The sequence below is a fragment of the Alexandromys fortis genome, unplaced genomic scaffold, assembly GCF_014885135.2.
Source record: "Alexandromys fortis isolate MF-2015 unplaced genomic scaffold, M_Fortis_MF-2015_v1.1 scaffold_3, whole genome shotgun sequence".
NCBI lineage: Eukaryota > Metazoa > Chordata > Mammalia > Rodentia > Cricetidae > Alexandromys > Alexandromys fortis.
Window position 1 is genome coordinate 17,055,245 of NW_026067909.1, and position 26,791 is coordinate 17,082,035.

General features: G+C 54.1%; 3 protein-coding genes across 5 annotated transcripts in view; 1 reads left to right on the forward strand and 2 right to left on the reverse strand.

The window, feature by feature from the left end:
• Positions 1–26,511, reverse strand: part of Dnajc4 (DnaJ heat shock protein family (Hsp40) member C4) — a 127,108-nt gene extending 100,597 nt beyond the window's left edge. The window contains exon 1 of the mRNA XM_050136890.1: positions 26,507–26,511. The gene's annotated coding sequence lies outside the window, so the exon portion shown is untranslated. The remainder of the gene's footprint in view (positions 1–26,506) is intronic.
• Positions 1–26,791, forward strand: part of Macrod1 (mono-ADP ribosylhydrolase 1) — a 142,313-nt gene that overhangs the window by 41,026 nt on the left and 74,496 nt on the right. The window lies entirely within an intron of this gene.
• Flrt1 (fibronectin leucine rich transmembrane protein 1) overlaps positions 1–26,791 on the reverse strand; it is a 73,634-nt gene that overhangs the window by 6,233 nt on the left and 40,610 nt on the right. Inside the window, exon 2 of the mRNA XM_050136874.1 lies at positions 7,530–8,377. The gene's annotated coding sequence lies outside the window, so the exon portion shown is untranslated. The remainder of the gene's footprint in view (positions 1–7,529; positions 8,378–26,791) is intronic.

The window sequence follows — 26,791 nt, forward strand, 5'->3', positions numbered from 1 at the left end:
GCAGCCTCTCTCTATCCAGGGAGCTCCTCCTCACCCTTCAGGACACGCGGAAACACTCCAGCCTTTCCTAGGTCCCCCGGTGGCCTCTGCCCTGTCCATACACTCATGCATCACTGTCCAGTCCACCCGTCTTCCTGCTCACCCACCCACCCTGCCTGGCCCACTTGCCCTGTTTCCACAGCTCCTCAGGTTTTGGGCTTCCTTGCACACTGAGCCCTCCACCTCTGCAGTGGCTGTGCAAGCCAGTAGCAGGCCCTATGACATTCTGCATCGTGTCCCTCTCCCTCTGAAGCAGCTGGACCCACCCTGCTGCCCCAAGACATACTTCCCTCCTCCCAGAATGGATCCTCAGAGACACATGCTGCCCACATTTCCCACAGGTCACCTCATCAAGGAACCCAGAGTATGTCTTTTCTCTGCTTAGTGTTTACCGACTCATCACCAATAAGCATGTGCTTTATTTTAGGGCTTTTGGAGTACCCTACCCATTAGGGTCTAGCCTAGTAGTTGGTACACAACAGGCCCTTATCCAGCATTTCTACAAAGAAATTGGTACTGGACCCTTCTGAAGGCACAGCTCTGCTGGCAGGAGGCTGTGGAATCCAGATGTGCTCCCAGGCCTAGAATTTCACTACATGGCTCCCACGCTCCACTGAGACCGAGGCCCAGCCAGCCTGGGCATCACTATGGGCTGGGGCTGAGGGCTCTCTTGTCCTCACCAGACTCCTGTTGCTCTGTGTGTGGTATGACATCCCAAGATGCTCCAGACCTGGCCAAATCCTCTTGCCAATCATCACCTTGGGATCCAAAGCTAAAGACAGCATGCACACCCAACAGAGCCAGACCCATCTGTATTCACAGGCAGCCTGCACAGCACATCCTCAGTGTGCTCCCGTGCCTGGCGGTCACATATAGTCTCTTCTACTTCACAACTTGAAATACAGAGAGGTAAGGGGTCCAGCCACTCCAAGGTCACAGACACCTAGACCTATAGCTGCACACCTGTGTCATCTTAAAGGAGCCTGAAGGTCCCACCACAAGTCACTGTGTGAACAGGGATGAGGAGTGGGACAGGGCTTCAGCTTGCTCCTAGGTGGCCTCACTTTGTCCCGGGGAGGTGGCCCAGCACCTCTGCCAGAGCCCACGTTTAGCCAGAAGACATACCTGCTCCTGGCCAGCTGATGAGTTCTGTCTTGAGGGACACAGGCAGCCTCTGCCCTTGCCGTTCTGGGCCAGTGCCCTGAGCAGGGCCAGACTTGTTAAGGCCAAAGCCAAGGCTGCCACCACAGTCTCTGGCGTGGACATCTGTTCTCCTCCTGTTAGCTCATGGCCACAGTCCCCAGCCTCCCGAGACTCGGCATCATAATGGAGTCTAAATTGCACCTCTCAGAGATGTTTGATGGATAACGGAGCAGCAGCGTGAGGCAGGGACCCAAGGCCTTTCCACCCCTATCTGCTGCCCATCCATCTTTCCCAAGCGTCCCTGGTCACCCTGCTTCCCCAAGGCCGACTCCAGTCTCAGCCCCAGGAGCTTCAGGAACAGGACAGACCTACCTGGGAGGGAGACGGCAGCCTCTCTAGAGGAGACTTAAACTATTCAGACGCCTGGTGGCCTTTTCATTCCCTTGTTGTTTCTGATAGTTTATGTGGTCATCAAATTAAACCTGGTAAATTGCCCAACTTTTACGGGATCGCTGGCTGTCATTGTGGGGATTACACAGACGGTGTGCCACGAGTTACAACCTGCCAGTTCTGTGATGGACAGCAGGATACGGACGCTTCACTAGAAGGGTGCAGAGAGACGGTTCAGGCTGGTGACCTCCCTTAGCTGGGGGGCTGAGAGGGGCTGGGGGGGGCTGGAGCAGTTGCTGGTTTCTGCCAATGGTCAGAAGAGAGTGCAGTGGGTTCGAGTCCTGCCTATACCGCTTCCAGACAGTGTGATTTAAGTAGGCTGTAAGTCCTCTCTGGGCTTCAGCTTCCTTGTCTATGTATGTGGCTGACAGTTGCCCTTACGTGAGAATTTAAAGTGATAAGATGAGATTATGTGTGCAGAGAATCCCACGTGCAGAACACCCTTCCTAAGAGCAGTGTGTCTCCACTTCCTTCTATACACAGGGATAGCCCCTGTGTTAACTGCCCCTCTGTGCTGCTGCTGCTGGTTTTTTTTTTTTTTTTTTTTTTTTAATGTGTGTTGGTGTTTTGCCATAGGTGTCGGGTCCCTTGGAACTGGAGTTACAGACAGTTGTGAACTGCCATGTGGGTGCTAGGAATTGAACCAGGGTCTGTCTGGAAGAACAGTCAGTGTTCTTAACCACTGAGCCATTTCTTCAGCCCCCCTTCTGTGCTTCTTCATGCCCTGTGCTCACTGTGTCTCCTGTGCTTGCACCCCCTTCCAGCCAGGGACAAAGAGCAACCATAGAGAGGGAGAAAGGGTGGGGCTGTGCTCAGCTTTCAAAACCTCAGGGCCCTTAGCAATCTGGCAGGCTGCAGGCACGGTCCCGCTTCCCTAGGTCCTTTGTACATGCGCCTGCCACTCTGGTCCCAGTGTGGGCTTGCCTTCAGCCTCACAGACCAGCATGCAGTCTGCCCGCAGGCCTCATCAGCTCTACTGCCTCCTTCTGGAAGCTTTCTCTGACCCTGATCCATCCTCCAGAGTCCAGCTCTGCTTCCACGCTTCCTGGCAGAGGCAGCTGAGCAGCGTCTGTAAACCACTACCAGCTGGGGAAATTCAATTCCTAGCTGTACTTTGTGGCCGTCCAGTGCCTGCACGGATGTGTCCCCAAGTCCTGTGAGGGATACTGACTGAGACCAGGTGCAGGGGCAGCCACAGATCCAGGGCCTAGCATGGACATGCTACAGAGGATGGCAGTTATTTTATGACCTTTGAGGGGACATATGAAGAGGGGGCACTGAGAAAACATGGCTGGGAAAATACGGAGGAATGGCCGGACCACCCTTGCCTCCTAGCCCAGCTCCTCTTTTTGTTTGTCGATGAAGACAGCTCCCTGAAGGGGTGAGGAACATCCTGATGCTGAGTATCAGGGAGGGATGCTCTTATTCCCAAAGAGGAAGACTTGTGCTGGAACTAACCCATGCCCTGGGAGAGCCTCCCTGGGTCTGTTTCCTTTGTTATGTGCTGCTGAGGATCCCACTCTTCTGGGAAGCAGGCCTGGCTGGACCTGGGGGAGAAGTCACTCCATACTGCTCCATGTCCCCAAGTGCGCTTCTCTTCTTGGAAGCTGGGCTCAATGTCTGTCTGTAACAGCCTCAATCCCCCTTTCCTCCTATTGCTCCCACAGACCTGGGGAGAGGCAGGTGTACTCCTGATGCCAAAGGCCCTGTGGCCACAGCCCGGTTTTTCTGGGGACACTGTCTCAGGCCTTGTGGCTGCCATGGAACTTAGTGATCCCATTTTCTATTTAAAGAGGTCATGGCAGGCACTTCCCAAAGCCAGCAAGGGAACATAATGTCATATGCCACAATGCTACTGACCCAAGCCTTGTGCTTCTCCCCACCCCCATTGTTGGGAGTGGGGATGAGGTCCCAGACACGGCTATTAGAAAGGGGTGACCTGTGATCATAGCACGCCTGTGGAGAGGGCAAATGCATGTACTCATGTGGATATAGGTTTCCTGAAGCTGAATAATGAAGACTGCCCTTGTGAACCCCAAATCTTCCAGTTTCTCCTCCTCCACCATCAAAGTGGAGCCGCTGGTGGTATCTTCTCCCCTCCTGGAATTCACTGTGACTTTTCCTAAATCTTCTGGGGCCTCCAGGTCCTTCCGAGGCTGAGCCTGATAATGAGGCAGATTAAGCTAGAAGCAGCATTCAGCTCCACCAGGGAGAAGGCTGAGAGGGCCCCGCCCACAGGGTGCGGTGATTGGCACCTACTACCTTGCTGGGGGTGTCTCTATCTCTGTCAAAAATTAATAAGCAGTCCCTTGGTGTCTCATCCAGTAGTTGGCAGCTAGCTTAGCTGCAAACAAGCCTGAGGGAGGAGGCCTCAGAATGGAGGCCTCCCAGGCAAGCTCCTCTCCTTAGAAGACTTGCCTTCTCTCAGCTGTGGCCTGTCTAGAGGGGTAGCTTCAGGTCTCAGGGCTTCATCTGAGAAACCGGACCAAGTCTGCTCCCGTGGGTCCTTGTGAGGATGGAACAGGCTACTTTCGGCTTAGCTGAGCACGCTTGGTCACAAAGAGAGATGGGTCACCACATTAGCCACATTACTTCACTGGTCCAGATGTGAGTTATAGATGAGGCCCAGGAACTTGAAGCTTGTCCAGCAGATGCCATGGGGGCACTTCCTGCATGCCCTGACCCTCGTCTTAGCTGCGCTGGAGTGCCAGCCAGTCTCACCCATCATCCCAAACAGCTCAGTTCCCAGTCCTTGTCCAGTGGTTGCACTCAGCATCTGTAATGCCCGGAGAGCCGGGGGCGGGGATTCTTTTCAAATCTAAAGTTAATTATTTTTCTAATTTCATGCCGCATGCATTATGTATCAGCCGTTATCACTGGCAGTAATTGCAGACAGGTATGCAAATCCGCCAGGAATGAACTGCGAGTTCACCTAAGCACGTGGGCCCTGGGTGGGACTGGGCATCAAGGATGTCCTCCCTGGCTTCAGAGAGAGCGAATCGCTTTAAAAAACAAGGCTTTCAAATCGTGTCTTAGGAGGTTAATTATATTGATAGCGGTGTTCGATATTAAACTATGCAGGCCAGGAAGGGGGAGGGAGACGAAAGGAGACACATGTAATTTTGTTTCTTTCTCTCGCAGCATCTCTTAATGATGGTCCTCCACCTGATACTGCCGCCCAGGTCCCTTTGGAGTAAAGCTGCCTCCACTAAGACTTAATTCCTTTGGGGAGGGGAAAAAAGAAGCAGATTTAATGCCAGTGGGAGGGAGAATGACAAGAAGGGGCCGTGCCAGCAGGGCAAGTGACAGACCTCAAGACCAGGGCTGGGTCTGGGATCTTTGTGGCTGAGCTCAGTGGCTACCTGTAGGAGCCTGGGCCACTCGAGGGGAAGAGAGGAGGAAGTGTGGAGAAAGTGCTGACCAGGAGGAATCCCAGGCAGACGTGGAGGCTGCGGCCTCTCAGGAGCAGGGGATCAATCGACCTTGCTCGGAATGAGGGTTTCTAATTGTGACCTCCGGTTTCCTGGGCATTCATTACGTTCTGGCTCTTCCCACTGAACCTAAACTTCTGCTTCTCAGGTGTGGTCTATCCTGTCCCCCCACAATGAGCCTGGCCCAGAGAGGCTCTGTAAACATCTTTTGTATCTGTATGTATGTGATGGCCAGAGGCTGCCATGGGATGTTATTTATTACTCTCCACCTTATCTTTTGAGACGGATCTCACAGAAATCAGAGCTCACTGACTGGCTAGGCTGGCTGCTCAGGGATCTCCAGAGAGCCACCTGTCTCTGGCCCCACCTCCCGCGCTAGGGTTACACACATGCACCACCATGCCTGTCTTTTATGTGGACACTGGGATCTAATGCCCAGGTCCTTGTACCTTATGCAGCAGGCACTTTACTGGTGGAGCCATCTCCCTACCCACATCTTGAATAAACGAGGCAGGCTCTAGAATCTGTAGCCTAGAACTAGGCAGCTGGGAAAAAGAGGAGGTGGAACCTTCCCATCAGCATCAGAGGCCATGGTGACCTGGTGTTCTCGTTATGGCAGTCCCAAGAGACAAAAAGTCCTGTCTCAACTATGAAGAGCTGGCCACCCACCCGGGCCTCAGAGCTCCTCAAATTCAGCTGCTCTGGAGAAGCAGGCCCAAGAAGGCCTGGCTGTGCCCCAACTTGGTGGCCAACTTGGCACTGTCCAGCGGCAGGCACATCTCCGTAAGTGCCCATGCCATGAGTGCATGAGGAGTAGAAAGCCGACAGCACCCTGGGAGTGGGAGGAAGAGGACGCGGAGCCCATCCACCTGCTCCTTATAGATGTGCAGGGACAGGCCCAGGAACAGCCTTCTAGTAATCTTTCTTCCGAGGTCTGAACTCTCAAACTCTTCCCCATAGGTTTGTAAGAGCAGGTGATGGGATGTGCCCCAGCTCTGGGCTCTTCTTAAGAGTCCACGGGGTCTCTTAAGAATAGCTGGCCTTGGCCGGGTGGTGGTGGCGCACGCCTTTAATCCCAGCACTCGGGAGGCAGAGGCAGGAGGATCTCTGTGAGTTTGAGGCCAGCCTGGTCTAGAAGAGCTAGTTCCAGGACAGGAACCAAAAGCCACGGAGAAATCCTGTCTCGAAAAATCCCCCCCCCCCCCAAAAAAAGAAAAAGAATAGCTGGCCTTGTTTCTTTCCAGCCGGTTATAGCCCATGTGTACACAGGAGAGCACACTCCAGGAGAGGACCTGCCCTTGTTTATACCACCCTCAGCCCATCCAGGGCACCTCTGCCCCCAAAGCCCAGTGTGTCCCTTTCTGTTTCTCCACCTCTGGGGAAGGCAAGGCTGCACAAAGCCAGCTGAGCAGATTTTTCCATCAGCGCTTCGCTTTGACAGGATTGCCGCAGGAGGTGGCTGTTGTTCCCCTCTGGCTTGGCCTGGCCCCAGGAATTATCCCCTAGCTCCTCCTAGGGGCTGAGGGGAAGCTGAAGATGCAGAGAGGAGAACCATATGCAGGCGGGGCCCAGCTGTGTGCTTGCGGCCCAGCTGCTAGGTTGTCGCGCCTTTATAATAAATAACAGCAAATAGCCCATCCACAGGGCATCCTTCACGCCAGTGGCTAATAACACGGCTATTAATGCCCCCGCAGACGGCGCGTGCAGCGCACGGCTCTGACGGATGTCCCAGGCCCTGGCGCAGTCATAAATCAGCCCCTCTCTTGGGGCAGAGTGTGGGAAAGTGTCATTTTCCATCTTGGTAATGAATTGGGGCTTCCCTGCCCTGCCCAGGGCGCTGAGGGGTTCTGAGGTTGCTGGGATTACTGTGTGCAGAGGTACTGCCCCTCCCCTCCGCATCCCTGGGAGTCCAGGAGGAGCTGGTCCAGCCAGTCACCTGCTATGTAGCTGTGGGGCATTCACTTGACCTCTCTGGACTTGTCTCTGCCCTCTAACCAACAAAAGGGATCACTGGAGGCCAGTGAGATGACGCTGGGGGAGTGGATCCTGGTCAGCCCTACCGCCATCTCTCTGAGCACAGTGGGGCAGGCCTGGAAGGAAGGGATCTTGGGATTCTTGCTAGTTCAAGACAGCAGGTATCAAAGCTGATGATGGCCTTGGTCCCCTAAGCTCTTGCCTATCCTATCACTAAGCCTCATGGCCGTCCCCTTTGTACAGAGCAGGTGGCCAGCAAGCCTGGCAGGGAGAGGCCCAGAAGGAAGACACCGCTGTGACTCATTCCCAGGTGGTCTCCTGTGCACCTGGCAGAGCCCAGCAGATGGATCCCTACCTTCCTGTTGGGGACCTGCAGAGGGCAGGACTCAGTTGTCCCTCCCATGCACTGTGCTCCCTCCTGGTGGGAAAAGACTCTTGTCACCATCTGGGCCACCAGGAAGTCCTGCTGGTCCCCCTGCCACAGGCTCTTACCTCCTCTGCTGCTGTTCCCTGGAGCCACTGGGTCCCGATGGGGTCACTGCTTCACAGTTCGGGCCACGCTCACATGCCTTGTCCCATGTCACCAACAAACCCAGAACCACTCAACCACAGACGGCACCTCCAGGGCAGCAGGAACAATGAGGCACGCAAAGAATAAGAAGGTCTTGAAGTCTTGCTTGTGGTTAGGCTTCAGTTGTGGCTGCAGGCCCCAAGTGGCATCTTTGGCACCCCAGGCACAGGCCCTGCAGGCTTGGCTCTCTGGAGTGAGAGGTATGTGTTCTGTGTGCACCCCCGGGGACTCCTGAGCAGGGCATGCCCCACAGCCCAGTGCCGGTCCCCGGGGAGTGTGGCCTCTCACGGGCCACCACTTCCACCGCAGCTCTTTGTAACTTTGGTGCTCTGTCCTCAGGCCACACCTCTCCTGAAATGCCTCTGTGGGGCTGTTACCCCTTTTTTCTTTACCAAGGTTCTTTTTTTTTCCTTTCTTTTTAAATCCCTTTAAGTCACTTGGCAGAATGGCTCAGTGCAGAGAGCGCTCTTGCGTGACAGAGCTGAGAGAGAGCCACTCAGGCTGCATCTGTGTGGGGGGGTCTATTACCCCTCTGAGGAGTTCAGATTCACCACAGGCTGCAGTCACCTCACCTCGCACTGCTGAGCTGTCAGGCCTGTGTGCCCCGCTTTGGGAAGCCACTTTGAGAGGGGGCTGGTCTGCTTGGCTGCTCCTGCTTGTAGAGAAGCTTCTGGAGTGCGTGAGGCAGAAGGGTGGGTGATTCCTGCTTCAGCCACTGGGTGCAGCTGTCCAGAATGGGGCCTTTCTCTCCTACTCCCCGCTTCTTCACCTGCCAAAGGCAACACAAGCAATCAAACCAAGGAAATGAAGAGCCCCAGGGACAAGTGCTACAGGCAGCCATGGCCACCGCCCGCTGTTCTCACCACTTTCCAGTAGCTGGGCTTGTTTGTTTCTTTTTCTTTTTCTCTTTCCGAGATAGCGTTTCTGTGCAAGTGCTCTACAGCTGAGCCACATCCCTAGATCCCCTTCCTTGCACAAATACTACTGTGCTGCACGCCTGGTCAGGGTCTGAGGTCATTGTTCCCACCACTGATCACGTTTTAAATCCAGGGAATATGCAGAACCCTTCCTTGTAACTGCCTGCAAGGACTAGGTGGAGAAAAATGAAGTTTGGAGGCTTGGCAAGATGACTTAGTGGGTAAAGACATCTAGCACCGAGCCTGAAGACCCGAGTTCAATCCCTGGGAGCCCACATGGTGGAAGGAGAGAACTGATCCTCACAGTTGTTCTCTGACCACACACAGAGGAAATAAATAAATAAGTGAATAATTTAAAAGTTTGGGAGCTCCTGGCCTTGCAGAGCCACACCCCAGCCTAGAGCAGCCTCCACTTCCCAGCACAAGCTTAACTAAGTGTCATTTTAAGGCTCCATCTGGGCTATCCTGGCCCTGGCCTCCAAAACAACTCAGCCTCTCTGGCTCACCTGGGGTCCACGACCTCCCTGCTCCAACTTCAGCTGTCTCCTCCTGTGGGGCCAGCCTTCCACACCCTGTTGCCCCAAGGAATACATTAGCAGCCAGCCAAGAGGGCCCAACTCTGGTAACTGTACCCCCTCCTCCACAGGCGCCCCCCTCCTTGGAAAGGAGCTTTAATGACAGCACAGGCTCTGGTTAGGCTCAGCTGCATCTAGGTGTCTTCCTTTGGAGGACCAAAGGTGGGTGGTTCAAGGCCTGCTTAGTGCCTGCAGCCTGCACACCTGGGGTGCATATTCAATACGGCCATGTGCTGAGCAGAGGTGGCTGTCCATGGCTGCAGCCCACAGAGACCAGGAAGAGTGAAGTATGTGGTCAGTGCATGAAGGACTGATGGATGGGGTAAGAGGAGCTCTCAGGGACGCTTCCCAGGAAGCCAGACAGCAGCTAAGAGGAGCCAGGGCCAGGCAGGGCTGCAGATGCCAAGCGGCAGGTGGGCACAGTCCCAGGCAGGTGCAGAATGAGGTTGGACAGGAGGGAAGATAAGCCTGTTCCTGCAGAGGGGCAGTGGTAGCTGCAGCCTAAGCCATTATTGCTATTACCACCCGCGTGATTTCATCCAATTATAAACTGTAATTTCTCTATGAAAGCGAGAGATGGAAAGAGTCCAGTGAGGTCATCTGCCTTCCTGGACAGGCCAAGGAAATTGTTTTATACTGCTAGGGGTGGGAGCAGGCAGCTAGACCACCACACACACACACACACACACACACACACACACACACAGGATGGGAGCTGTGTCCTTGGAGCCTGGAACCCCAACTGCCTGTCCATGACAGACACAAACCAGAGTTCTGCTTTTGAAATCACAGGCCCAGGAGGAAGGCAGATTCATCCCAGTGGCTGTTGCTTGATTCAGGCTCCTCCAGCTCTCAGGAGCTAGTCAGTGCTGGCTCACCACTCCTAAGGCCCCTACTCAGCCTGGCTTGCCATTGCAATCCCGACCTCCCATAGTTCCACTGCCCCCAATGAAACTAATTCATACATTGACATCTGTGCAATCACATGAGCAAATATGTCACGTACATAAAACTAGGCTCATGTGCAAAAATCCCAACACAGGAAAACATGGAAAACAGAAGTGTACACATATACAAACATATATGCACCCCTATGCACATTTAAATTTATGCATATATGCAGAAATGAACAATGCAATATATAGACAAACACATGATCAAGATGTTCACACCTTTGCACCCAGGAATGCATATAACACATTTCCTCAGGCATGCATGCATTACATGAACACACATTCACACACAGACATGAGAATACACAGAGATCGACAGGAATGTGCACACATACACATTTGTAACAGTGCACACATGTGACATGTGCGCCTTTTCCCCACTGTCTCTCCTTCCTGTGAGAATCCTCACATCATCCCTCTGGATATGTGGTCCCAGAGTTATAATGGCAGTGACGTAACAGGATAAAATGAGACCATGAAGCTGGAGACTCTAGTGCCTAGCTTAGTGCCATACACACTGTAGGTATTTAATAAATGCAACCAACATTCTCTTCATTCTTCTTTCTTGCTGGAAAAACCAAGCTTCTGAGGAAGGCTCTCCTGGGCCTGCTGCTTTCCCTGAGCCTCAAGGGGACCTCTAGTGTGTGGACAGGTTTGGCTAGAGTCTCCTTTCTGGAGGGGTCTCTTAGGTATCTTACACATGTACTGGCTTTCCAGGCCAGCCTGGCAGTGTGAGCCCTGGCTAGTGTTGTGACTCCTCCCACCTGCGGGTGCTTAACTATGCGGGGGGGGGGGGGGGGGGGGAGAAGCCACCTGCTGCCACTGCACCAAATGCATGTGGCCTGGGAGAAATAAGTAATGCACCTAAAGCAAGCACCTGCCCCAGAGCCCTGCTAGACTGTAAGACGCCATGCCCCTGCAGTTACTGTCTATGCTTTCGTGTGGGTCAACCGAGGAATCTGTTGGGCTCTAAGAGGCCAGAAATGGGGGTCCTCCTTAGCCCTACAGGGCAGCTCAGCTGAGCCCCTCTTTCCTGGACCTTCTTTGTATCCACACGCTGGTCTAATCGCTCTACCAGTAAACCATTTTTTTAAAGTCTACCAAGGAAAACCTTCCATCTGTCAGCTCTTTGTTATCAACAACAACTCTAGTGAGAGTATTGGCAAGAGAAAGACAACCATCTATCCCTATGATCCATTCAACCATGCATCCGTCTCACCTAGCAAACTCACTCAGTCATGTTCTAGGCACCGTACAGTACACTGGGGACCACAGGAGCCTAGTTCTATTGGGTCTCAGCCTTGCAGGGAAGCCAGTAGCTAGCAGATACTACAATGTGAGACACACTAGGTCCAGCCCAGGGGGAAAGGGATGAATTCTGGGGTGGGATGAGTGGGCCTCCTGGGGAAGATAACGCTGTCTTATAATTATGGCATCCTTCAGGCTCCCCTGAGAGTCACCTGAGAACTTGGTGGCAGGGCAGCCCACTTCTGTCCTTCAGGGCTTGCTGCCGAATTTGATGGGCCTTTAGCTTTACTGTTCACGCTGCCTTCCAGATCTACGCTTGCTGATATTAATTCCTGTATAGCAATTAGCTCACCTGTTTTGCTTCAACCTCTGGCTCGTAGGGATGGAGTTTCATGTACATGGTGTTAATCAGATAGCGGATGTTTGCTGTGCAAACCCAGGTGGGCTCTGTGGCTAGCCATTTAGCCAGTCACATTTGAAATGAAAACACGTTGCCCTGTAACTCAGAGGGCAGAGTTCCCCTCACAGCCAGCAGGCTGGAGATGGAGTGAGCTGGGAAAGCGGGATTTGCTTCCGTTCGGACTACAGGCTGCAGGCAACATCTGGATCCTACTTTCCTAGATAAAGAGGTTGTGATCAAACAGACTTTGTTCCGAGGCTGCTTACTGCCTCCGAGGATGGCCAGACACGGGCCTGCTTCTTTCTCTTTCATCACTGAGGGTGGTCACTCCCCTTAGCTGCTGGAGCCACCAGAGTAACAGGGCAGAGTGACAAGGGTGGAGGGCTGCAGTTAGAGTCACAAGCCAGGAAAGGAGCTAAACTGCTCGCAGAACAAGGTCAGCACAGTTGAGACCTGGGTAGGAAGAGTAACCGAGGCAGAGGGAACGGCATGGGAGAGTGGGAGGACCTGCACCGTCCGCAAGCCGAGAGCAAAGCTCTGCGCAATGGAGGGCAAGGATGGGGACCTGGTCCTGGGACACCCTTGAGAGCTGTGCTGAAGGTACTGGTCTTCATACCAAGAGTGACAGGGAGCCTGGCGGAAGTGTCCAGGCAGGGAATAACATGACCCAACTAGCAATGCAGACAAATCATTCTTGTGTGGAGAACTGGAGATTCTAGGAATGAGGGGACTAGGCTGGGGACAGTAAGCAGCAGGGTCACAGGGAAGGGGTTGACAACAGGAAGCCTCCAGGTTCTGCTCCCAGAAGACATGCCTGGTACTCAGTGGGTGCCAGCTATTTTCCTTGCCGGAGAGCAGCTGGGTGCTCCTGAGAGCACCTTAGAGGCCCAGTTTCCTAGGTGGTTCCCCAGAGCCTCAGCTCTTGGCAGTCAGATACAACCAGAACTGGGAGGCCAGGAGTGGAATCCCAGTCGTACATGTGTGCACGGCTGTGTGTACATATGTGTGCACGTGTGTGTAGGCCAGGCGACAGGCACCTTAGGTGTCATTCTTTGGATGCCCTGTGGGACAGCGCTACTCTGGAGATAAGTGCAGGACCTCTACCACAGATGCCTCTCCCTTCATGTGTGGGCAGCTGTGGTCACAGGTGGCCTGTGACTTTATTCCTATTCCCTGATGCTGGTGCTGGGAGGCCACACCAGACGTGAACAGATGCCACCTGCCCTGCAAGGGCTATGTCATCTCTTGGATGGCTCTGCTTCTGCAGGTACCAGGGCTAGGGAGAAAAGGGCCCTTTCTAGGATTTCTAGGATTCTGAGCTCCCAATGTAGCCAAGCAGGTGAAGTGATGAGAGCGGCTGTCAGGAGACTGGCATCACCCAGGCAGTGGGGACACAAGAGCAGAGAGGGGCCCAAGAGGCCCTGGTTGCCCAAAGTTGGTCTGTGACTTTGAAACCTCTGAGCAAGGGCAGTGGAGCTCCTGGGCTGCAGAGCTGTGAGTGGCCACCAAGCAGGGCAGTCCAAGGGTGGCTGGCACCCATCTGGATGGACAGATGGCTGTCATGGAGGCCCTGGCCTGGTCTGCTCCATTGCTCTTGGGAGAGGCAGTGACACGAGGACTAACGGATGGGGCTGGAGTGGCAGTCCCTGGTCCATGGGGAAGCTGCCGGTCCCCCGTCTACCAGTGCCCAGTTAGGAGGCTGTCCTGCTGGCCAGGCTTGACTCAGGAGGCTTTGCTGCACCTTGACCCCATACCCAGGAGGGCCTCGACAGGCAAGGGGAGCTGTGGTGATGAGCCTGGTGCCAGCAGCTAAGGTCAGAACCTCTGTTTCAGGAAACTGGCCTACTTCTGCCAGCAACATGAGTGGCTCCTTGACCCTGTCTGCCCCACTGTGGTGCCCTCAACTGGCCCCTTAGACTCCCTGCTCCCTGCCTGCCCTGCCCCATCTCTAAGCATCCTCACATTTCCCAAAGCCCAGGCTCTGTACATTTTTGGTGGCCTTTTGTTTTTAGATGTGGTGTCTCACGATGTAGACTTACACTCATCCTCTTGCCTCTGCCTCCCCAGGGCTGGGATTACTGGTGGGTACCACCGTGCCTGGCCGCACACACTGGAGCTCTTTTCATTTATTTGTGTGGGGGTAAATGTGTGTGTGCGCAGACATAAATATGTGCATGTGTGTGTGCAGGTATATGAGTGTATTTGTGTGTGCAGACATAAATGTGTGTATGTGTGTGCAGACATAAATGTGTGTGTGTGTAGACACAAATGTGTGTATGTGTGTGTACAGACATAAATGTGTGTACGTGCCATTCCTCAGAAGTTGTCCACCTTAGTTTTGGGGATGGGGTTTGAGACAAGGTTTCTCATTAGTCTCTAGAACCTGGCCCACTAGGCAAGTCTCCATCTCCCCAACCCTGGGATTAAGAGGGCACACTGCTGTACCTGGTTTTATTTGTGGGTGCTAAGGCCTAAGCCTAGGTCCTCAGGCTTGTGTGGCAAGCACGTTACTGGCTGGGCATCTCCCAGCTCTCAATGAACTCTGAAGCAGTAGTTTACTGCCCTGCGTCTCTATGGCTCATGGGTACATGGTAGGTAGTCCCAAATGGACGTCCTCCAGGGGGAAAGCCGATGGGGTGAGAGGGATCCCAGGTGTCCTCTCCCGTGCTAGGGATGCAGCAAGGATCCTAGGGTCTGCTAGCCTCTACTCTAGCTGCTCCTGGCCCTCAGGAGACAGAGGTAGGAGGATCCGAAGTTCAAGGTCCAGCCTTAGTGAGTTTGATGCCGTCCTAGGCTACATGAGATCCTTTCTCCAAAATCAGTAAGTTGAAAGCAAGCAAGCAAGCAAGCAAGCAAGCATCGGAACACTCCAATAGCTAAATAGCCAGTCCCCCACAGATATGTCAGTAGCTTCATTCAAAGCTACAAGCTGGGGACGCCAGGGACTCCAGGCCATGAACCTGTGGTCATCCAAATTACCCAGGTGTGGCCTCCAGACTCCTGCCTGCAGTGCCCTCTCCCAGGGACAAGTACTCTCCAGCCCCCTCAACGTCCCCACACACATCCCAGAGGCTCCTGTGCCAGGAGACCTGCCCTTCCTTCCTGTAAGCTGTCTCTGTGGGCTGGGAAGGCTGAGAGGGGGCGGGCAGGCAGTTGCTCAGGCCAGGCGGCCAGACTCTGTTAATATTTACAGCCAGGCTCAGGAAGCCATTAGCTTCCTTTTCTTGTTGTTAATTGAAAGAGGAGAAAGTGGTTGTAACACTTCAAAAGGACTTAAGGCACAGCCTAAGAGACCCGCTGAACTGGGAAGAAGGGGAAAGAGAGAGTGTTTTATAAATGCTGCAGCGGCAGCGCCAGCCTCCCCAGAGGGTAAATGCGTCTTCCTCTTTGCAGCCAGGCAGTGCCTTCCCTCCAGGCTTCCTTACCGCACCTTGCATTATGCGTTCCCTTTTCATTTGGGAGCCTGCCTTTAGGAGAGAGGGAAGGAGGGAAAGGAGCCTCACACGCTTTTGTTAATAACAAACCTCTTTGCAGCTGTAGCCTAATGAGGCCCCTGGTACCACAGATCCTGGAGCAGCAGGGCCTGGTGGCTGCAAGCCATCTTCCCTCCCAACATGCAGCCCAGTCAGACACTTGGTTACAAGCCACGAGGGGCCCCTGACCACCTGTGATCTTGGACGAACTTTGGGCTCAGACCTACTGTGAACCCCAGGGTTGGCCAAGAGGGCTGTTTTGGTGGTGAATCGACCTCTGGTAGGCAGGTCCAGCAGGGAGAAGCCTCTGGTCTCTGGGCTTGGTGTCCTCAAGTTACTTTCTGCCCTACAAACGATCTCGCTGCTGACCCTGAATGCTGGACTTCGGGAGGATATAGAAGGGCTCTGCCCAACCAGCCTCTGGCAGAGGGATTCTAAAAGGTTCCAGGGCAGAATGTAGATCCGGGTAGAGTGCTTGCCCTAGTATATCAAGTCCTAGATTCCATCCCTAACACAGAAGGGGGGGGGCTTTAGCTCAGTTTGAAAAGAAGTGTTTGCCATACAAGCAGAGGACCAGAACCCACACAGAAAGCCAGGTGTGGTATGACTGCTCGTAACTCCAGTGCCAGGGAGGTGGCGAGCCAACCGGGCCTACTTAGTGGAATTCACTGTCTCAAAAAAACACGTGAACCTGCAGGGTAGTGCCTGAGGTTGTCCACAGGTCTCCACTGGTACACAGCCAGGCGGGCACACACCAAACACTCCAGAAACCTGACGTTGGGGTCCAGCTGGTAACTGTCCCTTTCTGGCAGCCTTCTCTCGTCCTTCATTATTTCTGGCCTCCTTTACTGTGTTCACTCGGGCTCCCCTGGACCTCTGGACCTCAGTTTCTCTCAGCCTGGACTCTGCCAGGGGCTGACTGTATCAGACATGGGGATGAGAGGCGCATATGCCTTGCCCCAGTTCCTAGTTACTGAACAGATAGCGTCAAAGGGAGCATGTGCTCGGAAAAGGTGAGCTCCAGATTTCCCCTCTGGTCAGACTCAACAAGGATGCCATTCGCTTCCTGGCTTCACAAGATGTGTGGCCACTATGCAGTACGGGAGTCCACGGAGATAAGGGATAAGGGGGCTGGTCAGTCTGATGAAGAGGACAAGACCTGCCCTGTATCTCAGGCCTGGAAAAAGACTGAACTCCAAGAGCAGAGGAAATACCAGCCTTTCCTAGTGGCCAGTTGCAAAGGGTCTATCCTCAGCAGAGGCTGCAAGCCCAGCGCCTGCCTGCAGATTCACAGGCACAGTAGCAATTAAAAGCCGCAGCAGAGGCAGCAACTGAAGTTGCCTTGTTAGTGGCTGCGATCTGACCTTGCCTTTGTAACACCTGTTAGCTCCCCAGGGCTGGAATATCCTTCAAAACATGCTCTGGGAGAGGCTGAATAAGGTCTGGGTACAGCAAGGTGGTCCCCACGCTGGTGGTAAGCAGTGGCAAGATCAGCTTGTCCCTGCCTCCACATCCCTAGCTCATGCCCAGTACGAGAAAGGCGCCTGCACACTCACAGGGAGGGCTGTCTGAAAGGGAACATGGGGTCAGTGAGCTGGACTCGGGCACAGGAAGCCACTCATTCTGGCCAGACACAGGCTCTGTCTTCAGCTGTCCCCTTTCTCCTCCCCTTGTCCTGGATTCTAAGCCAGGCAGGCCCTCCAGTCACTCTGGCCTCCACTTCCCCTTAGCATCTAGGAAGCCCAGAGCCTGTGGCTTTTGTGGCAGGGTTAGCACCTCTGCCCACTCCAGCACCCACCAGACCCAGCTCCTTTGCTAGCTTGACATTCTGTTTGCATTTCCCCACCCCCCCCCCTGCCCTGACTGGAATACTGATTTTACCCAGTGTGTTTTTTTTTTTTTTTCTTTTTCTGTTGTTGTTGTTTTAAGAGCCAGGCAGAAGGAAAAGGCAAGCCAAGAGAAGGTATTCACGAGTAAAATGAGGCCTCCATGAGACTCCTTCCATAGCCATCTCTGGGATGCTGGCCCAAGACTCCACTGGGTCAACCCAGAAGGCCACCCAGCCCCTAATGTAGGCCAAGGATGCACCAGCCAGGACAGTAGGCTTTTTTAATACTCTGGAGCATGCTGTTGGCCCGACTCGGTATGACTGTTTGGGGGGGGGGAGCTCTAGGAGGGTTCCTTGTTAATGGGCAGGCTGCCGTGCCTGTTTGCAAATCAGGTTCTGATAAACACTGGTCAGAAAATGGGGCCTCTGGACCCCCACGTAGAGCTGGTGTCAGGTGGTACAGTGACCCCCACTATCCCTAAACTAATCTGAGCATGTCCAAAGGGAACCTAGGTGGTTCCAGTCTTCAGAACTTTTTTTCTTTTGAGGTCCCTGAGAGAGGCTTCAATGGATGGTCAGCCCCAAATCACTGGGTCCTCCAGGCCTCAGCTGCCCCTGCGGGGCGATGCTGTGGGAAGGAGAGCAGCCTCCAAAGGCTTCACTTGCTGGGCTCCTTGAGGCGAGCATATTGATATCTCTGGATACCAGTTTGCTATCTACGATGGAAGCCCTAGTCCAGGGCCACAGAGGGTTTACAGAGCAGGTCCAGCAGACTTCACATTTCAAGCCACCAGTGCCAGCCGAGGAGCGTGTGCTGGGGAGGCCATGTCCCTGTAGCAGGTAGCTGAACATCCTGCAGTCTGACCCCCAACCCCAGGCCCACCCATGGTCGGCCGCCCCTGGAGGCTTTGCCCCAACTCCAACATGTCACCCACCCCAAGTCCTAGCTTAGCATCCTAATGTCCCCAGAGTGAAGAATGAAATTATAGTGGCAAGAACCTGGCAGAATGTGGACCACGATAAAATCAGCATCTAAACTGTGAAATGTGATTGGCAGCATCTCACGAGTGCCTCTGCACAGTAGGCTATTCCTTGTTCCACCTCCCCTCCAACTCACTAAGAGGTGCTGTCCAGAGGTGCTGAGTCCCTGGCCTGGCACACTGTCCCTGGTCCTTTCCCTACCTTCTTTCCTTTGTGGGCTTTCTCCAAGAACTCAGCTGCTAATCTTTGTCTCAGCTTCTGCCAACCCTACCCAAGATGAACCCAAACCATTTGCTGGGGACTCATTGGTGCCCCTCCGTCCGTATTTCAGTCCGGTGATGCTGCCGCCACAGGTAGGGATCTGCTTGAAGGCCTGGGCTTCCCGGTGCTTGGGCTGCTGGCCACCCCTCCTCTAGCAATGTTCTCTGCCCGGTCCCCGATGCTCTAGCCACCTGTGAGCCACCTGTGAGCAGGCACAGCTGTCCAGGCTGGGCGATGAGCGGCAAGGTGGTTCATTCTGCCACCTTCACTCCCCCAGGGGCCTCGTCATAAATTACCATCGATCCGCCATGGGCCAGGCTGGAGACGAGCTGGGAAATAAAGCGCTGGGCTCAATAATTGTACCCTGCTGCCCAGATTTACTTATTTGTGGCTTTCCTACCCACTAGGAAACGCAACAATAAATAACTGCTGCCGATTAGGCTCCCGACAGGAAAAACACTGTGCAGATCATTTCCAAGGGATCGAGAGGACTCAGGTCCCACCCGCCAGCATGCTAGCTTGGATTTGATTTGCACTTTCTCAGCCCCTGTCCTGGGCTCTGGACTTCACCTGTCAGGGACATGAAACCTTGAGTGTGTGTGTGTGTGTGTATGTGTGTGTGTGTGTGTGTGTGTAGGGGGGTCCAGCTGGGAAGGAGCCTCAGTCCCCAGGAGGGTTAGGCTGCAGGACTGTTGGGCCCCAGCATGCCCTCCTCTCTCCCTTTTGTAGCCCAGGAAGATACTAAGTTGTTTATACACTCCTGGGGCCTGGGGGTGCAGCTCAGCCTGTTGAGTGTTTACCTCACACTGACTCTGGAACCACAGTTTCAGTACCTGGGACGGGAGGCTGGAAGGGCAGAAATTTAGGATCATCCACAGCAAGGTTAAGACCAGTCTAGGCTACATGAGACCTTGTTTCAAAAAACTAAAAAAGATGCCAGGTGCCCACCATCCCGGGCACACACTTTAATCCCTGCACTCAGGAGCCACAGGCAGGCAGATCTTTGGGTTCCAGGCCAGTCTGGTCTACAGGGCAAGTTCCAGGACAGCCAGGGCTACACAAAGGAACCCTGTCTCAAACAAACAAAAAAACTAAAAAAGACAGCACCTGGTTCAAGTCTGTTTTATAGAGGAGCAGAACAGGCTCAGAGAGGTCAAGTACTCACCCTGCCAAGGTCACACAGGGCGGGGCTAGGTCTTGATTGCCTGCACCTTCATTTGTCCCCCTGTAGTAGGCACAGACCCCTGGGACTCTTCCTGTCTCAGCAGCAGGATATCCTCGTGACCACCTCGTCCTCCCTACCTTGTGCCAGGACTGAGCAGGCACTCAGGATGCCCCGGACTCACCTATCCCAGCATTGGCCAGCTGGAACTGGAGAGATGTCCAGGGGGAGCCCTAGGAGCCCTGCATGCCTGTGTTGAAGCCTGTCTCATCTTAGAGGGTGGTGACTTCTCCGGTCCAGAATGGGAAACCCATGGCTAGGGCGCACGGCAGGCTGTGGTATTGAGGCAAGTCTGGAGAAACATGTAGGCTCTGGGGCTGGAGCTCACTGCCCTGCCTGAAGCCTGCCAATCACGTATGTCATCCCTCAAGAGCCAGCCACTTCTTCTTTTTACTTATTTCTATATTTTGCTTTGTCTGCATGTATGTCCGTGAGAAGGTGTCAGATCACCTAGAACTGGAGTTGCAGACAGTTGTGAGCTGCCATGTGGGTGCTGGGAATTGAACCCAGGTCCTCTGTTAGAGCAGCCAGTGCTCTTAACTGCTGAGCCATCTCCACAGCCCCTACCTTTTCTTTTTGACACAGGCTCTCTGGCTGACCTGGAACTCACTGGTTTTCTAGACTCCTGGCCAGTGCGTCCCAGGGCTTCACCCATCTGCCTCTCTAGGGTCTTGGTATTGTGTTGGTTTGGTTTTTGTTGTTACATTTTTTTGTTTGTTACATGGGATCTGGAGATCAAACTCAGGTCCATGAGCCATTGCTCCTGTCCCATTGTCCCCGTTTCACCAACAAGGCAGCTCAGATCCAGATTAGTGACTTGTCTTTGGTCACACAACCTCACGAGAAAAAAAACAAAACAAAAACAAAAACAACAACAACAACAAAAAAAAAACATAATGAGGCAGGTGGAACAGAGTTCTCACGGCCAGGATTGACGAGTCACAGAGGCTTGTGATGCCTATGGTTGAAAGCCCAGCAAGGGAAGCTGAAGTAGCCACTCCCAGGGAACCCAAAGCTCCCAGGACGGCTGTGCCTGAGGTCCCTCTGTCCTGAGACTGTCTGTCTCTCCACCCCCACATCAACCCACCTGACAGCTGAGCCTTGTGAAGTGACGCACACATCCCTCCATCTCCTGGTTACAGCTCCCCAGGTAACCACCTGGTCCCTCCCAGGGGGAGACAGTGACTTTATCCACTCACCTGAGCCACTTGGTCCCCAGGCAGCTCAACTTTATTTGTGCCAAGCACTTTCTGAGGAACAGAGTCCCCAGGGCCATGGAGTGAGGAAAGGACAGAGGTGATGTGGGAGAGGGGACAATGAGGGCACATGCTGCTGGCCCTGGTCCTCTCAGACCTCCCATCCCTCTTAACCCAATCCCAGCCAGTCCTCTCTCTTCCTCTCCCATCTCCAGAAACAGGGGGCTGAAGACCACCAGGGTACAGAGCAGGGAGTCCAGGGCTGGGTGTCCAGCTACTCACTGACAATTAGATGTCTGTACCCCACAGTCCTGTCCTGGTGTCCAAGAGTGGGACCAGGTTAGGTCCCAGTCAAGCTCCTCCTAGGGTAGATGTCAGATCTAGCTGTACGGGTAACTGAGCCCATGGAAGAAGAGCAGATGACAGACACAGGAGTCACTGGCATGCTCTGAGCGGTGGCCGGGGCAGGCAATGCTAGCAAGAGCAAAGGAGTCCACTTCATGACCCCAGAGGCCCAAAGGACAATAGGCACATCTGGGACTTGGGTCCCAGCCTAGAGATCTAGATGGGAGTGGAGGTGGGGCCTGGTGGCGGGGGAATGGAAGGGCGATGAGAGGATGGTGGGGCAATGACGGGAGGTACAACCCCCAGGGAGCATCATCTTTATAGTTAAGGACAAGACACAGGCCAGGGTCTGTGCTGTGACCACAAGTCCTGAGGAGCACGAGGGTGTGGAGTAGGGGGTGGCAGAGCAGAAGCCATAGTGATGACTCCAGGGGAGCAACAGTGCACGTGGGAGGGGGGCAGCTATGGGGCACATGGGATACAGGTGGGCCTCTGCCAGACAGCAAATCCCAGGCCTTGCTTAGCTGCACCATTATTTATTTTAATGCCTTTTGTGGTCCATGTTAGGGTGCAGATGAAATATGGCTACATCGTTTACCGGTGGGGATGTTAATAGCACGCTGAGAGAACAACAAACCCACATTTGAGGTATAGATCACCATGGCAGCCCGGGCTGCCTGTGTGGGGATGGCGTGAGGGGAAGGTAGGCAGAAAGATAGCTGAGGGAAGTGCTCAGAGTCCTGAGGGTCTGTGAGCAGCTCTGCTGGAGCAGGGGCGGGGGTGACAGGTGATTGGTGCCAGGGGAAGGGTCACCTCCCTGCATGGGCATCTCTGGTTTGTACCAACTAAAAAAAGAACCTGAGCGCTAGACAGGGCTGGTGCCTCCCTCTTGCCACAGTCCTTAGTGCACACACAGGAGTCACGGGTGCTGGGACAATGAAAAAGAGCATTGATCTGGCTGTGATAACCTTCCTCCTTCCCTAAATGTGGTTGAACACACTGTATCATTGGGGCAAGAGCAGGAGGCGGTGTGGGAGAGGACAGAACATCCCAAACGCAACAACAGCAGCATATGCAAAGGCCCCAGGGCTGAAGATAAAGTCTGAGCTTGGTGGCAGCCCAGTGTGGGAGTGTGTCAGTGGGGAAGCAGTCTAGACTTCATCCTGAGGACAGCAGGCTGTCACTGGAGAGCAGAAAGCTGAAGGGCGGACGCGGTGGGCGAGCAAGGTGGCAGTAGCCCACAGCACAGGAGCTGTCCCTTTCTCCGCACTAACTGTAACCATGAGGTCACACAGTGTACAAGGACCTCGGAGCTGCGCGTATTGATACGTGTGACTGACAGAAGGCCTGGTACACCCCCATAGCTTCACTCTTGCTCCCATGAATGGGATCCAGGCTCTGGGGGTTTGCATTGCTGAGTCCTGGGGTACACAGAGCTGAGACAGAGTTGCCCACACCCCAATCCTAGCACGCAGAGGGGCCTTCACTGCTCTTCTCCAGCAGAGGGGTCACAAGGTCCCTCGTCATCCACAGGAAAGGAAGGGGGCCCAAAGTTACTCTGGCTCCCATGGCCCCCAGGGCTTCTCCTCACTCTCTCTGCACCCCAGCTATGTGCACTGCTGAGGAAACTGAGAAGTTAGGACACCTTGGGCTTAGTGCTTGTCACTCACGCATTGAGACCTGAGTTTGATCCTAGAACTTAAGAAAAACAAAATCAAACAGGTTGTGGCCACACATTGTGCTATGGAGGTGGAGACAGAGGATTTCCTTGGCTTACTGGTCAGTGTAGCATAATTTGTGAGTCCCTAGCCAGTGTGAGACTCTGTCTCGAAGAGCAAGGAGTGGGTGGCACCTGAGGATTGACACCTACGGCTGACCTTGGTCTCCATATGTCGTCTATACGCACACATTAGGAGGCCTCTGTTGCTGGGAAGAGGCCCCACTGGACCTCAGCTCCTCCCTGTCACTGGGTTCCCACTCTGGACACCAGGCCAAGTCCTTGGCTGTCCCCTGTAGTCAGTGACCTGTGAGTCTCAGAGCCTGTCTCTAGGTTACTGTCCCACTCCACAGTCCCTGATCCCAGTGCAGCCACGCAGCAGCCACTGTGGACTGGCAGGGGTGGGGGGGACTTGGAGGAAGATTTATGAGCTAGGTTAAAATTTAATTTGGGTGGAAGATCCCAGCCAGCCAAGCCGGCTGCCCCAGACAAATGGCCTCGTCCCTGCTGGCTCTCACACCCCATGCCAGCCTCCCCCTTCCTCTCCGGAAAGCCGCCCGCCGCCCGCAGAGAAATCATAGCACCGATTTGATTTGGGCAGGAGCGCCGGGCACTGCGGCTTGTTTGCACTTCGGTTTAAAATTGAACAGGACAGAACCGGCACTGGGCTCTGCTGGGGCCTCCTCCTGACCTCACAGCTTCTGTCTGCCAAGCATCTCCATTCCTCCCCATGGCCTGACGACTAAGGGCTTGAATCCCATTGCCATGCCAGGGAACTCAGCAAGGGATAGAAACTCTGAGCCTCAGTGTTCCCATCTGCATAATGGGAACAGTGGGTAGGGGAAGCTGGGACTGAACTATGAAGTGCTTTGACTCACATGTCCATGACTCTCCCACAATCCTTTGGGCTTGCTCCCTGTTGAGGCATCTCCTTTAAGGACATGCATGGCTCAGCCGCTTTTGGTCTTCCCAAAGGACTGGTTGGAACAGTGCAGGGTCCCTGAGGATGGGATGTAGGGTAAGAGCTCTCATGAACAGCTATTTTACCCAGACAAGCTATTCTCACTCCCTGCCATGTCTTGATTCCTTCTAGTACTTTTCCAAGTGGACACTACTCACCCTTATCACGGAGAGGGCGCCAGAGGAGGGCTGGGGCCATCCTGTTGGGAAGCCCAGGGTGGGAAGTGCATCCAGGCAGAGCTCAGACCAAAGGGATCACTGTGGCTAGGGTCCGGGGCCCCTCTCTCAGCAGCACCTCCCCCGGTGCCCTCTCTCACTCATTCTCACTGCAGCTGGCAGAAATCCAGACCCAGAAATAGCCATGTCACCTTCGGAGACTGTCCTGGGTCGCTCTGCCCAGGCCTGGGAAGGCTGAGAACAGCAGGCAATGGGAGGGGAGGCACATGAGACACGCAGACTCCTATATGCAGGACGCGGTAGGCTGTGGCCTTACCTCCTTCACCAGCTTTGTAAACAAGGCTTCGGGCAGCTGCTGGCAGATCCAGGGGCTGCTTTCTACAGGCCAGCGCTGGTCTCACACACATACACACACACAAATACACACACACACCCGATGAACAGCAGCAATGGGGCTAAGATACCCTCCCTGTATGCTTGAGGGATCTCTGACCTTTTAGCCACCCCCAAGACATCCAGTCCTTCCTTCAGACACTCTGGTGCCTCAGAACCGGGATTCTGCCCTCCCCATTCATGCCATGCTCTGTGCCCATCAAAGAAGGCTGAAGGCCCTTGCTTCCTCTAGCTTGGGGACTCAGCCCTGTCCCTTCCAAGTGCAGAGCTAATCCTGCCGGTGTGCTCACAGGGGTGGAGAGATTAATATGTCAACACATTTGCATTGAAGCAGGAACAGAAATGAGGAGAAGCTAGCTACATGGTGAAGAGCTGGCGCAGGCTCTGCCAGCCAACTGAGCTGGCCACCCCCACCTCAACTCAGTACCCCACCCCCAGACAGCGCCTTCCCAGCATCACATCAGTGCAGGGCAGCTCCTGCTGCCCCAGCCTTGACCTAGAGTGGCAGGCTGGTGTGCCACGCCCTATACTGTCTCCCACTTGGATCAGGACAGCGGGTCCCAGCACTGACCCCGTGTCAGCGTCTCGCTGCAGCCTCTCATTATTTACTTATGTGCATATTTATTTATTCCTGACTCGTCTCTGAAGGACTTGCAGCGCTTACAGAAATATAACAAGCAGATTGGGAGGGAGTGGGAAACCCAGGCGGCTGGAGTCCTCAGACTGGGGTTCAAATCCTGATATTCACTCAACCCCCTTTTGCCCATGAAGTCCCCTCAGCTCTCTGAGCGCAGTCTGCTTGCTGTACAGTGGGGTGACGGTGATACAAGCAGCGGGGGGACAGAAGCCAGCACTAGGCACACTGGAGGCCCAGCACATGCCAACCGCGGAGACCTCCGCGGAGGAAAAGGATGAGGCTGCTGTGAGGAGGCCTTGCCCTGCTCACCTCTGCATCTAGCATTTGCCAAGGGTGGGGACATCAACTAAGGACAGCGGGACATGTGACCTCCAGGGGTTTCCACCCTTCAGGTTCCTTCAGGTTCTTTTTGAAGAGGAATCCTGTGGGTGATGACACCCCGACATCCCAGCGTCCCCACACAGGGCAGCACACTGGAGTGTCATCGTGTACAGCACCAAGAGGTAGGGCCTTCACTTCCATCCACCCAAGGACCAATTCTCCAACGACCCAAGCCCCCATGGCCAAGCTGTGTAGGCTTCCTAGCCATTCATCCTGTCCCATGGCCCCTGCCTGAGAAGGACATCCTCCCTCCCCCAGGCCAGGCCACCCTCTTCACACCAGTAGCCCTGCAACAGGGGCATCTGTATTGCATGATGCTCGTGGGCCAGCTCCTGGTCTGGCCTTCCTGCGTGGCCCACCCTGCTGTCTTTGTCTCCGCTCGAAACGGAAGCCTCACACTTCTTAATCTGGTTGTGGGAGCTGGTTGTTGTGGCACCACACATGACCAATTTGCTAACCCAGCTGTGGAGATGGTGTGACATTTGGAAGGTAGCAGGTGTGGAGGCTCCAGTACAAAGCACAGGTCTACAGATACTGCCAAGTCCTAGCCGCCACGTGCCTGCGCCTCACCTTCAAGCTCCTTGCTGGTCCCTGGCTGTGTTAGGAGGAGGTGTGGTCCCATCCTACTTGGCTGGAATGCTGGGTGGCTGCTCTCCCAGCAGAGCTGGCTCTTGCCTCAACCTTACCTGCTCAGGCCAAGTGGAGAAGCATTTATGGGGTGCCAGATGAACGCAGTCTACCCCTGATCGCCTCTACCTGCCATGTCCCTTCAAGCCATCACAACCACCTGCTCTGACAATACCCATGGTTTTGGTCACATCTGTGCTCGCAGAACCCCATGTTTCAGGCAGGGCCTGTCTTGGGACATTCTTGACATTCTGCCAACCCTGTCAGGATGGTCTGGTAAAGCTAGGCTACAAAACCATAGGGAATCAAACAACTCACGGTGATTGATTTCATTCTTTGGTTTTGTTTTGTTGTTGTTGTTTGTTTCAGGGTTTTTGCTTTTTTGTTTGTTTGTTTGGCTTTTTGTGGTGTGGGGACTGAATCTATGGCTTTGCACATGCTAGGATCTATCACTGAGCTCATTTCTATCCATTACTGATTTTAAATGATCAAGAAGTGTACTAGGACCAGGTGGTGGTGGTGCATGCCTTTAATGCCAACACTCGAGAGACAGAGACAGACAGATCTCTGTGAGTTTGAGCCTGGTCTACAGAATGAGTTTCAGGACAGGCTCCACAGCTACAGAGAAACTCTAGCTCAGAAAAAAAAAAAAAAGTGTGCTAAGGCCTTCATCCAGCACTTGTGAAGAAGAGGAAGGTGAGGGGGGGGGGTCTCTATGAGTCTGAGGCCAACCTGGTCTATATATCAAGTTCCAGGGCAGTTCTAGGGTTACACAGAGAAATCCTATTGAAGAGGAGGAGGAACAAGCACCCTTTGGAGGAAAGGCAAACCTTGAACCTTGAAGATATCACCTATTTGTGACCTAGGTGGGGGTCTCAGGTTTATTAGGGAT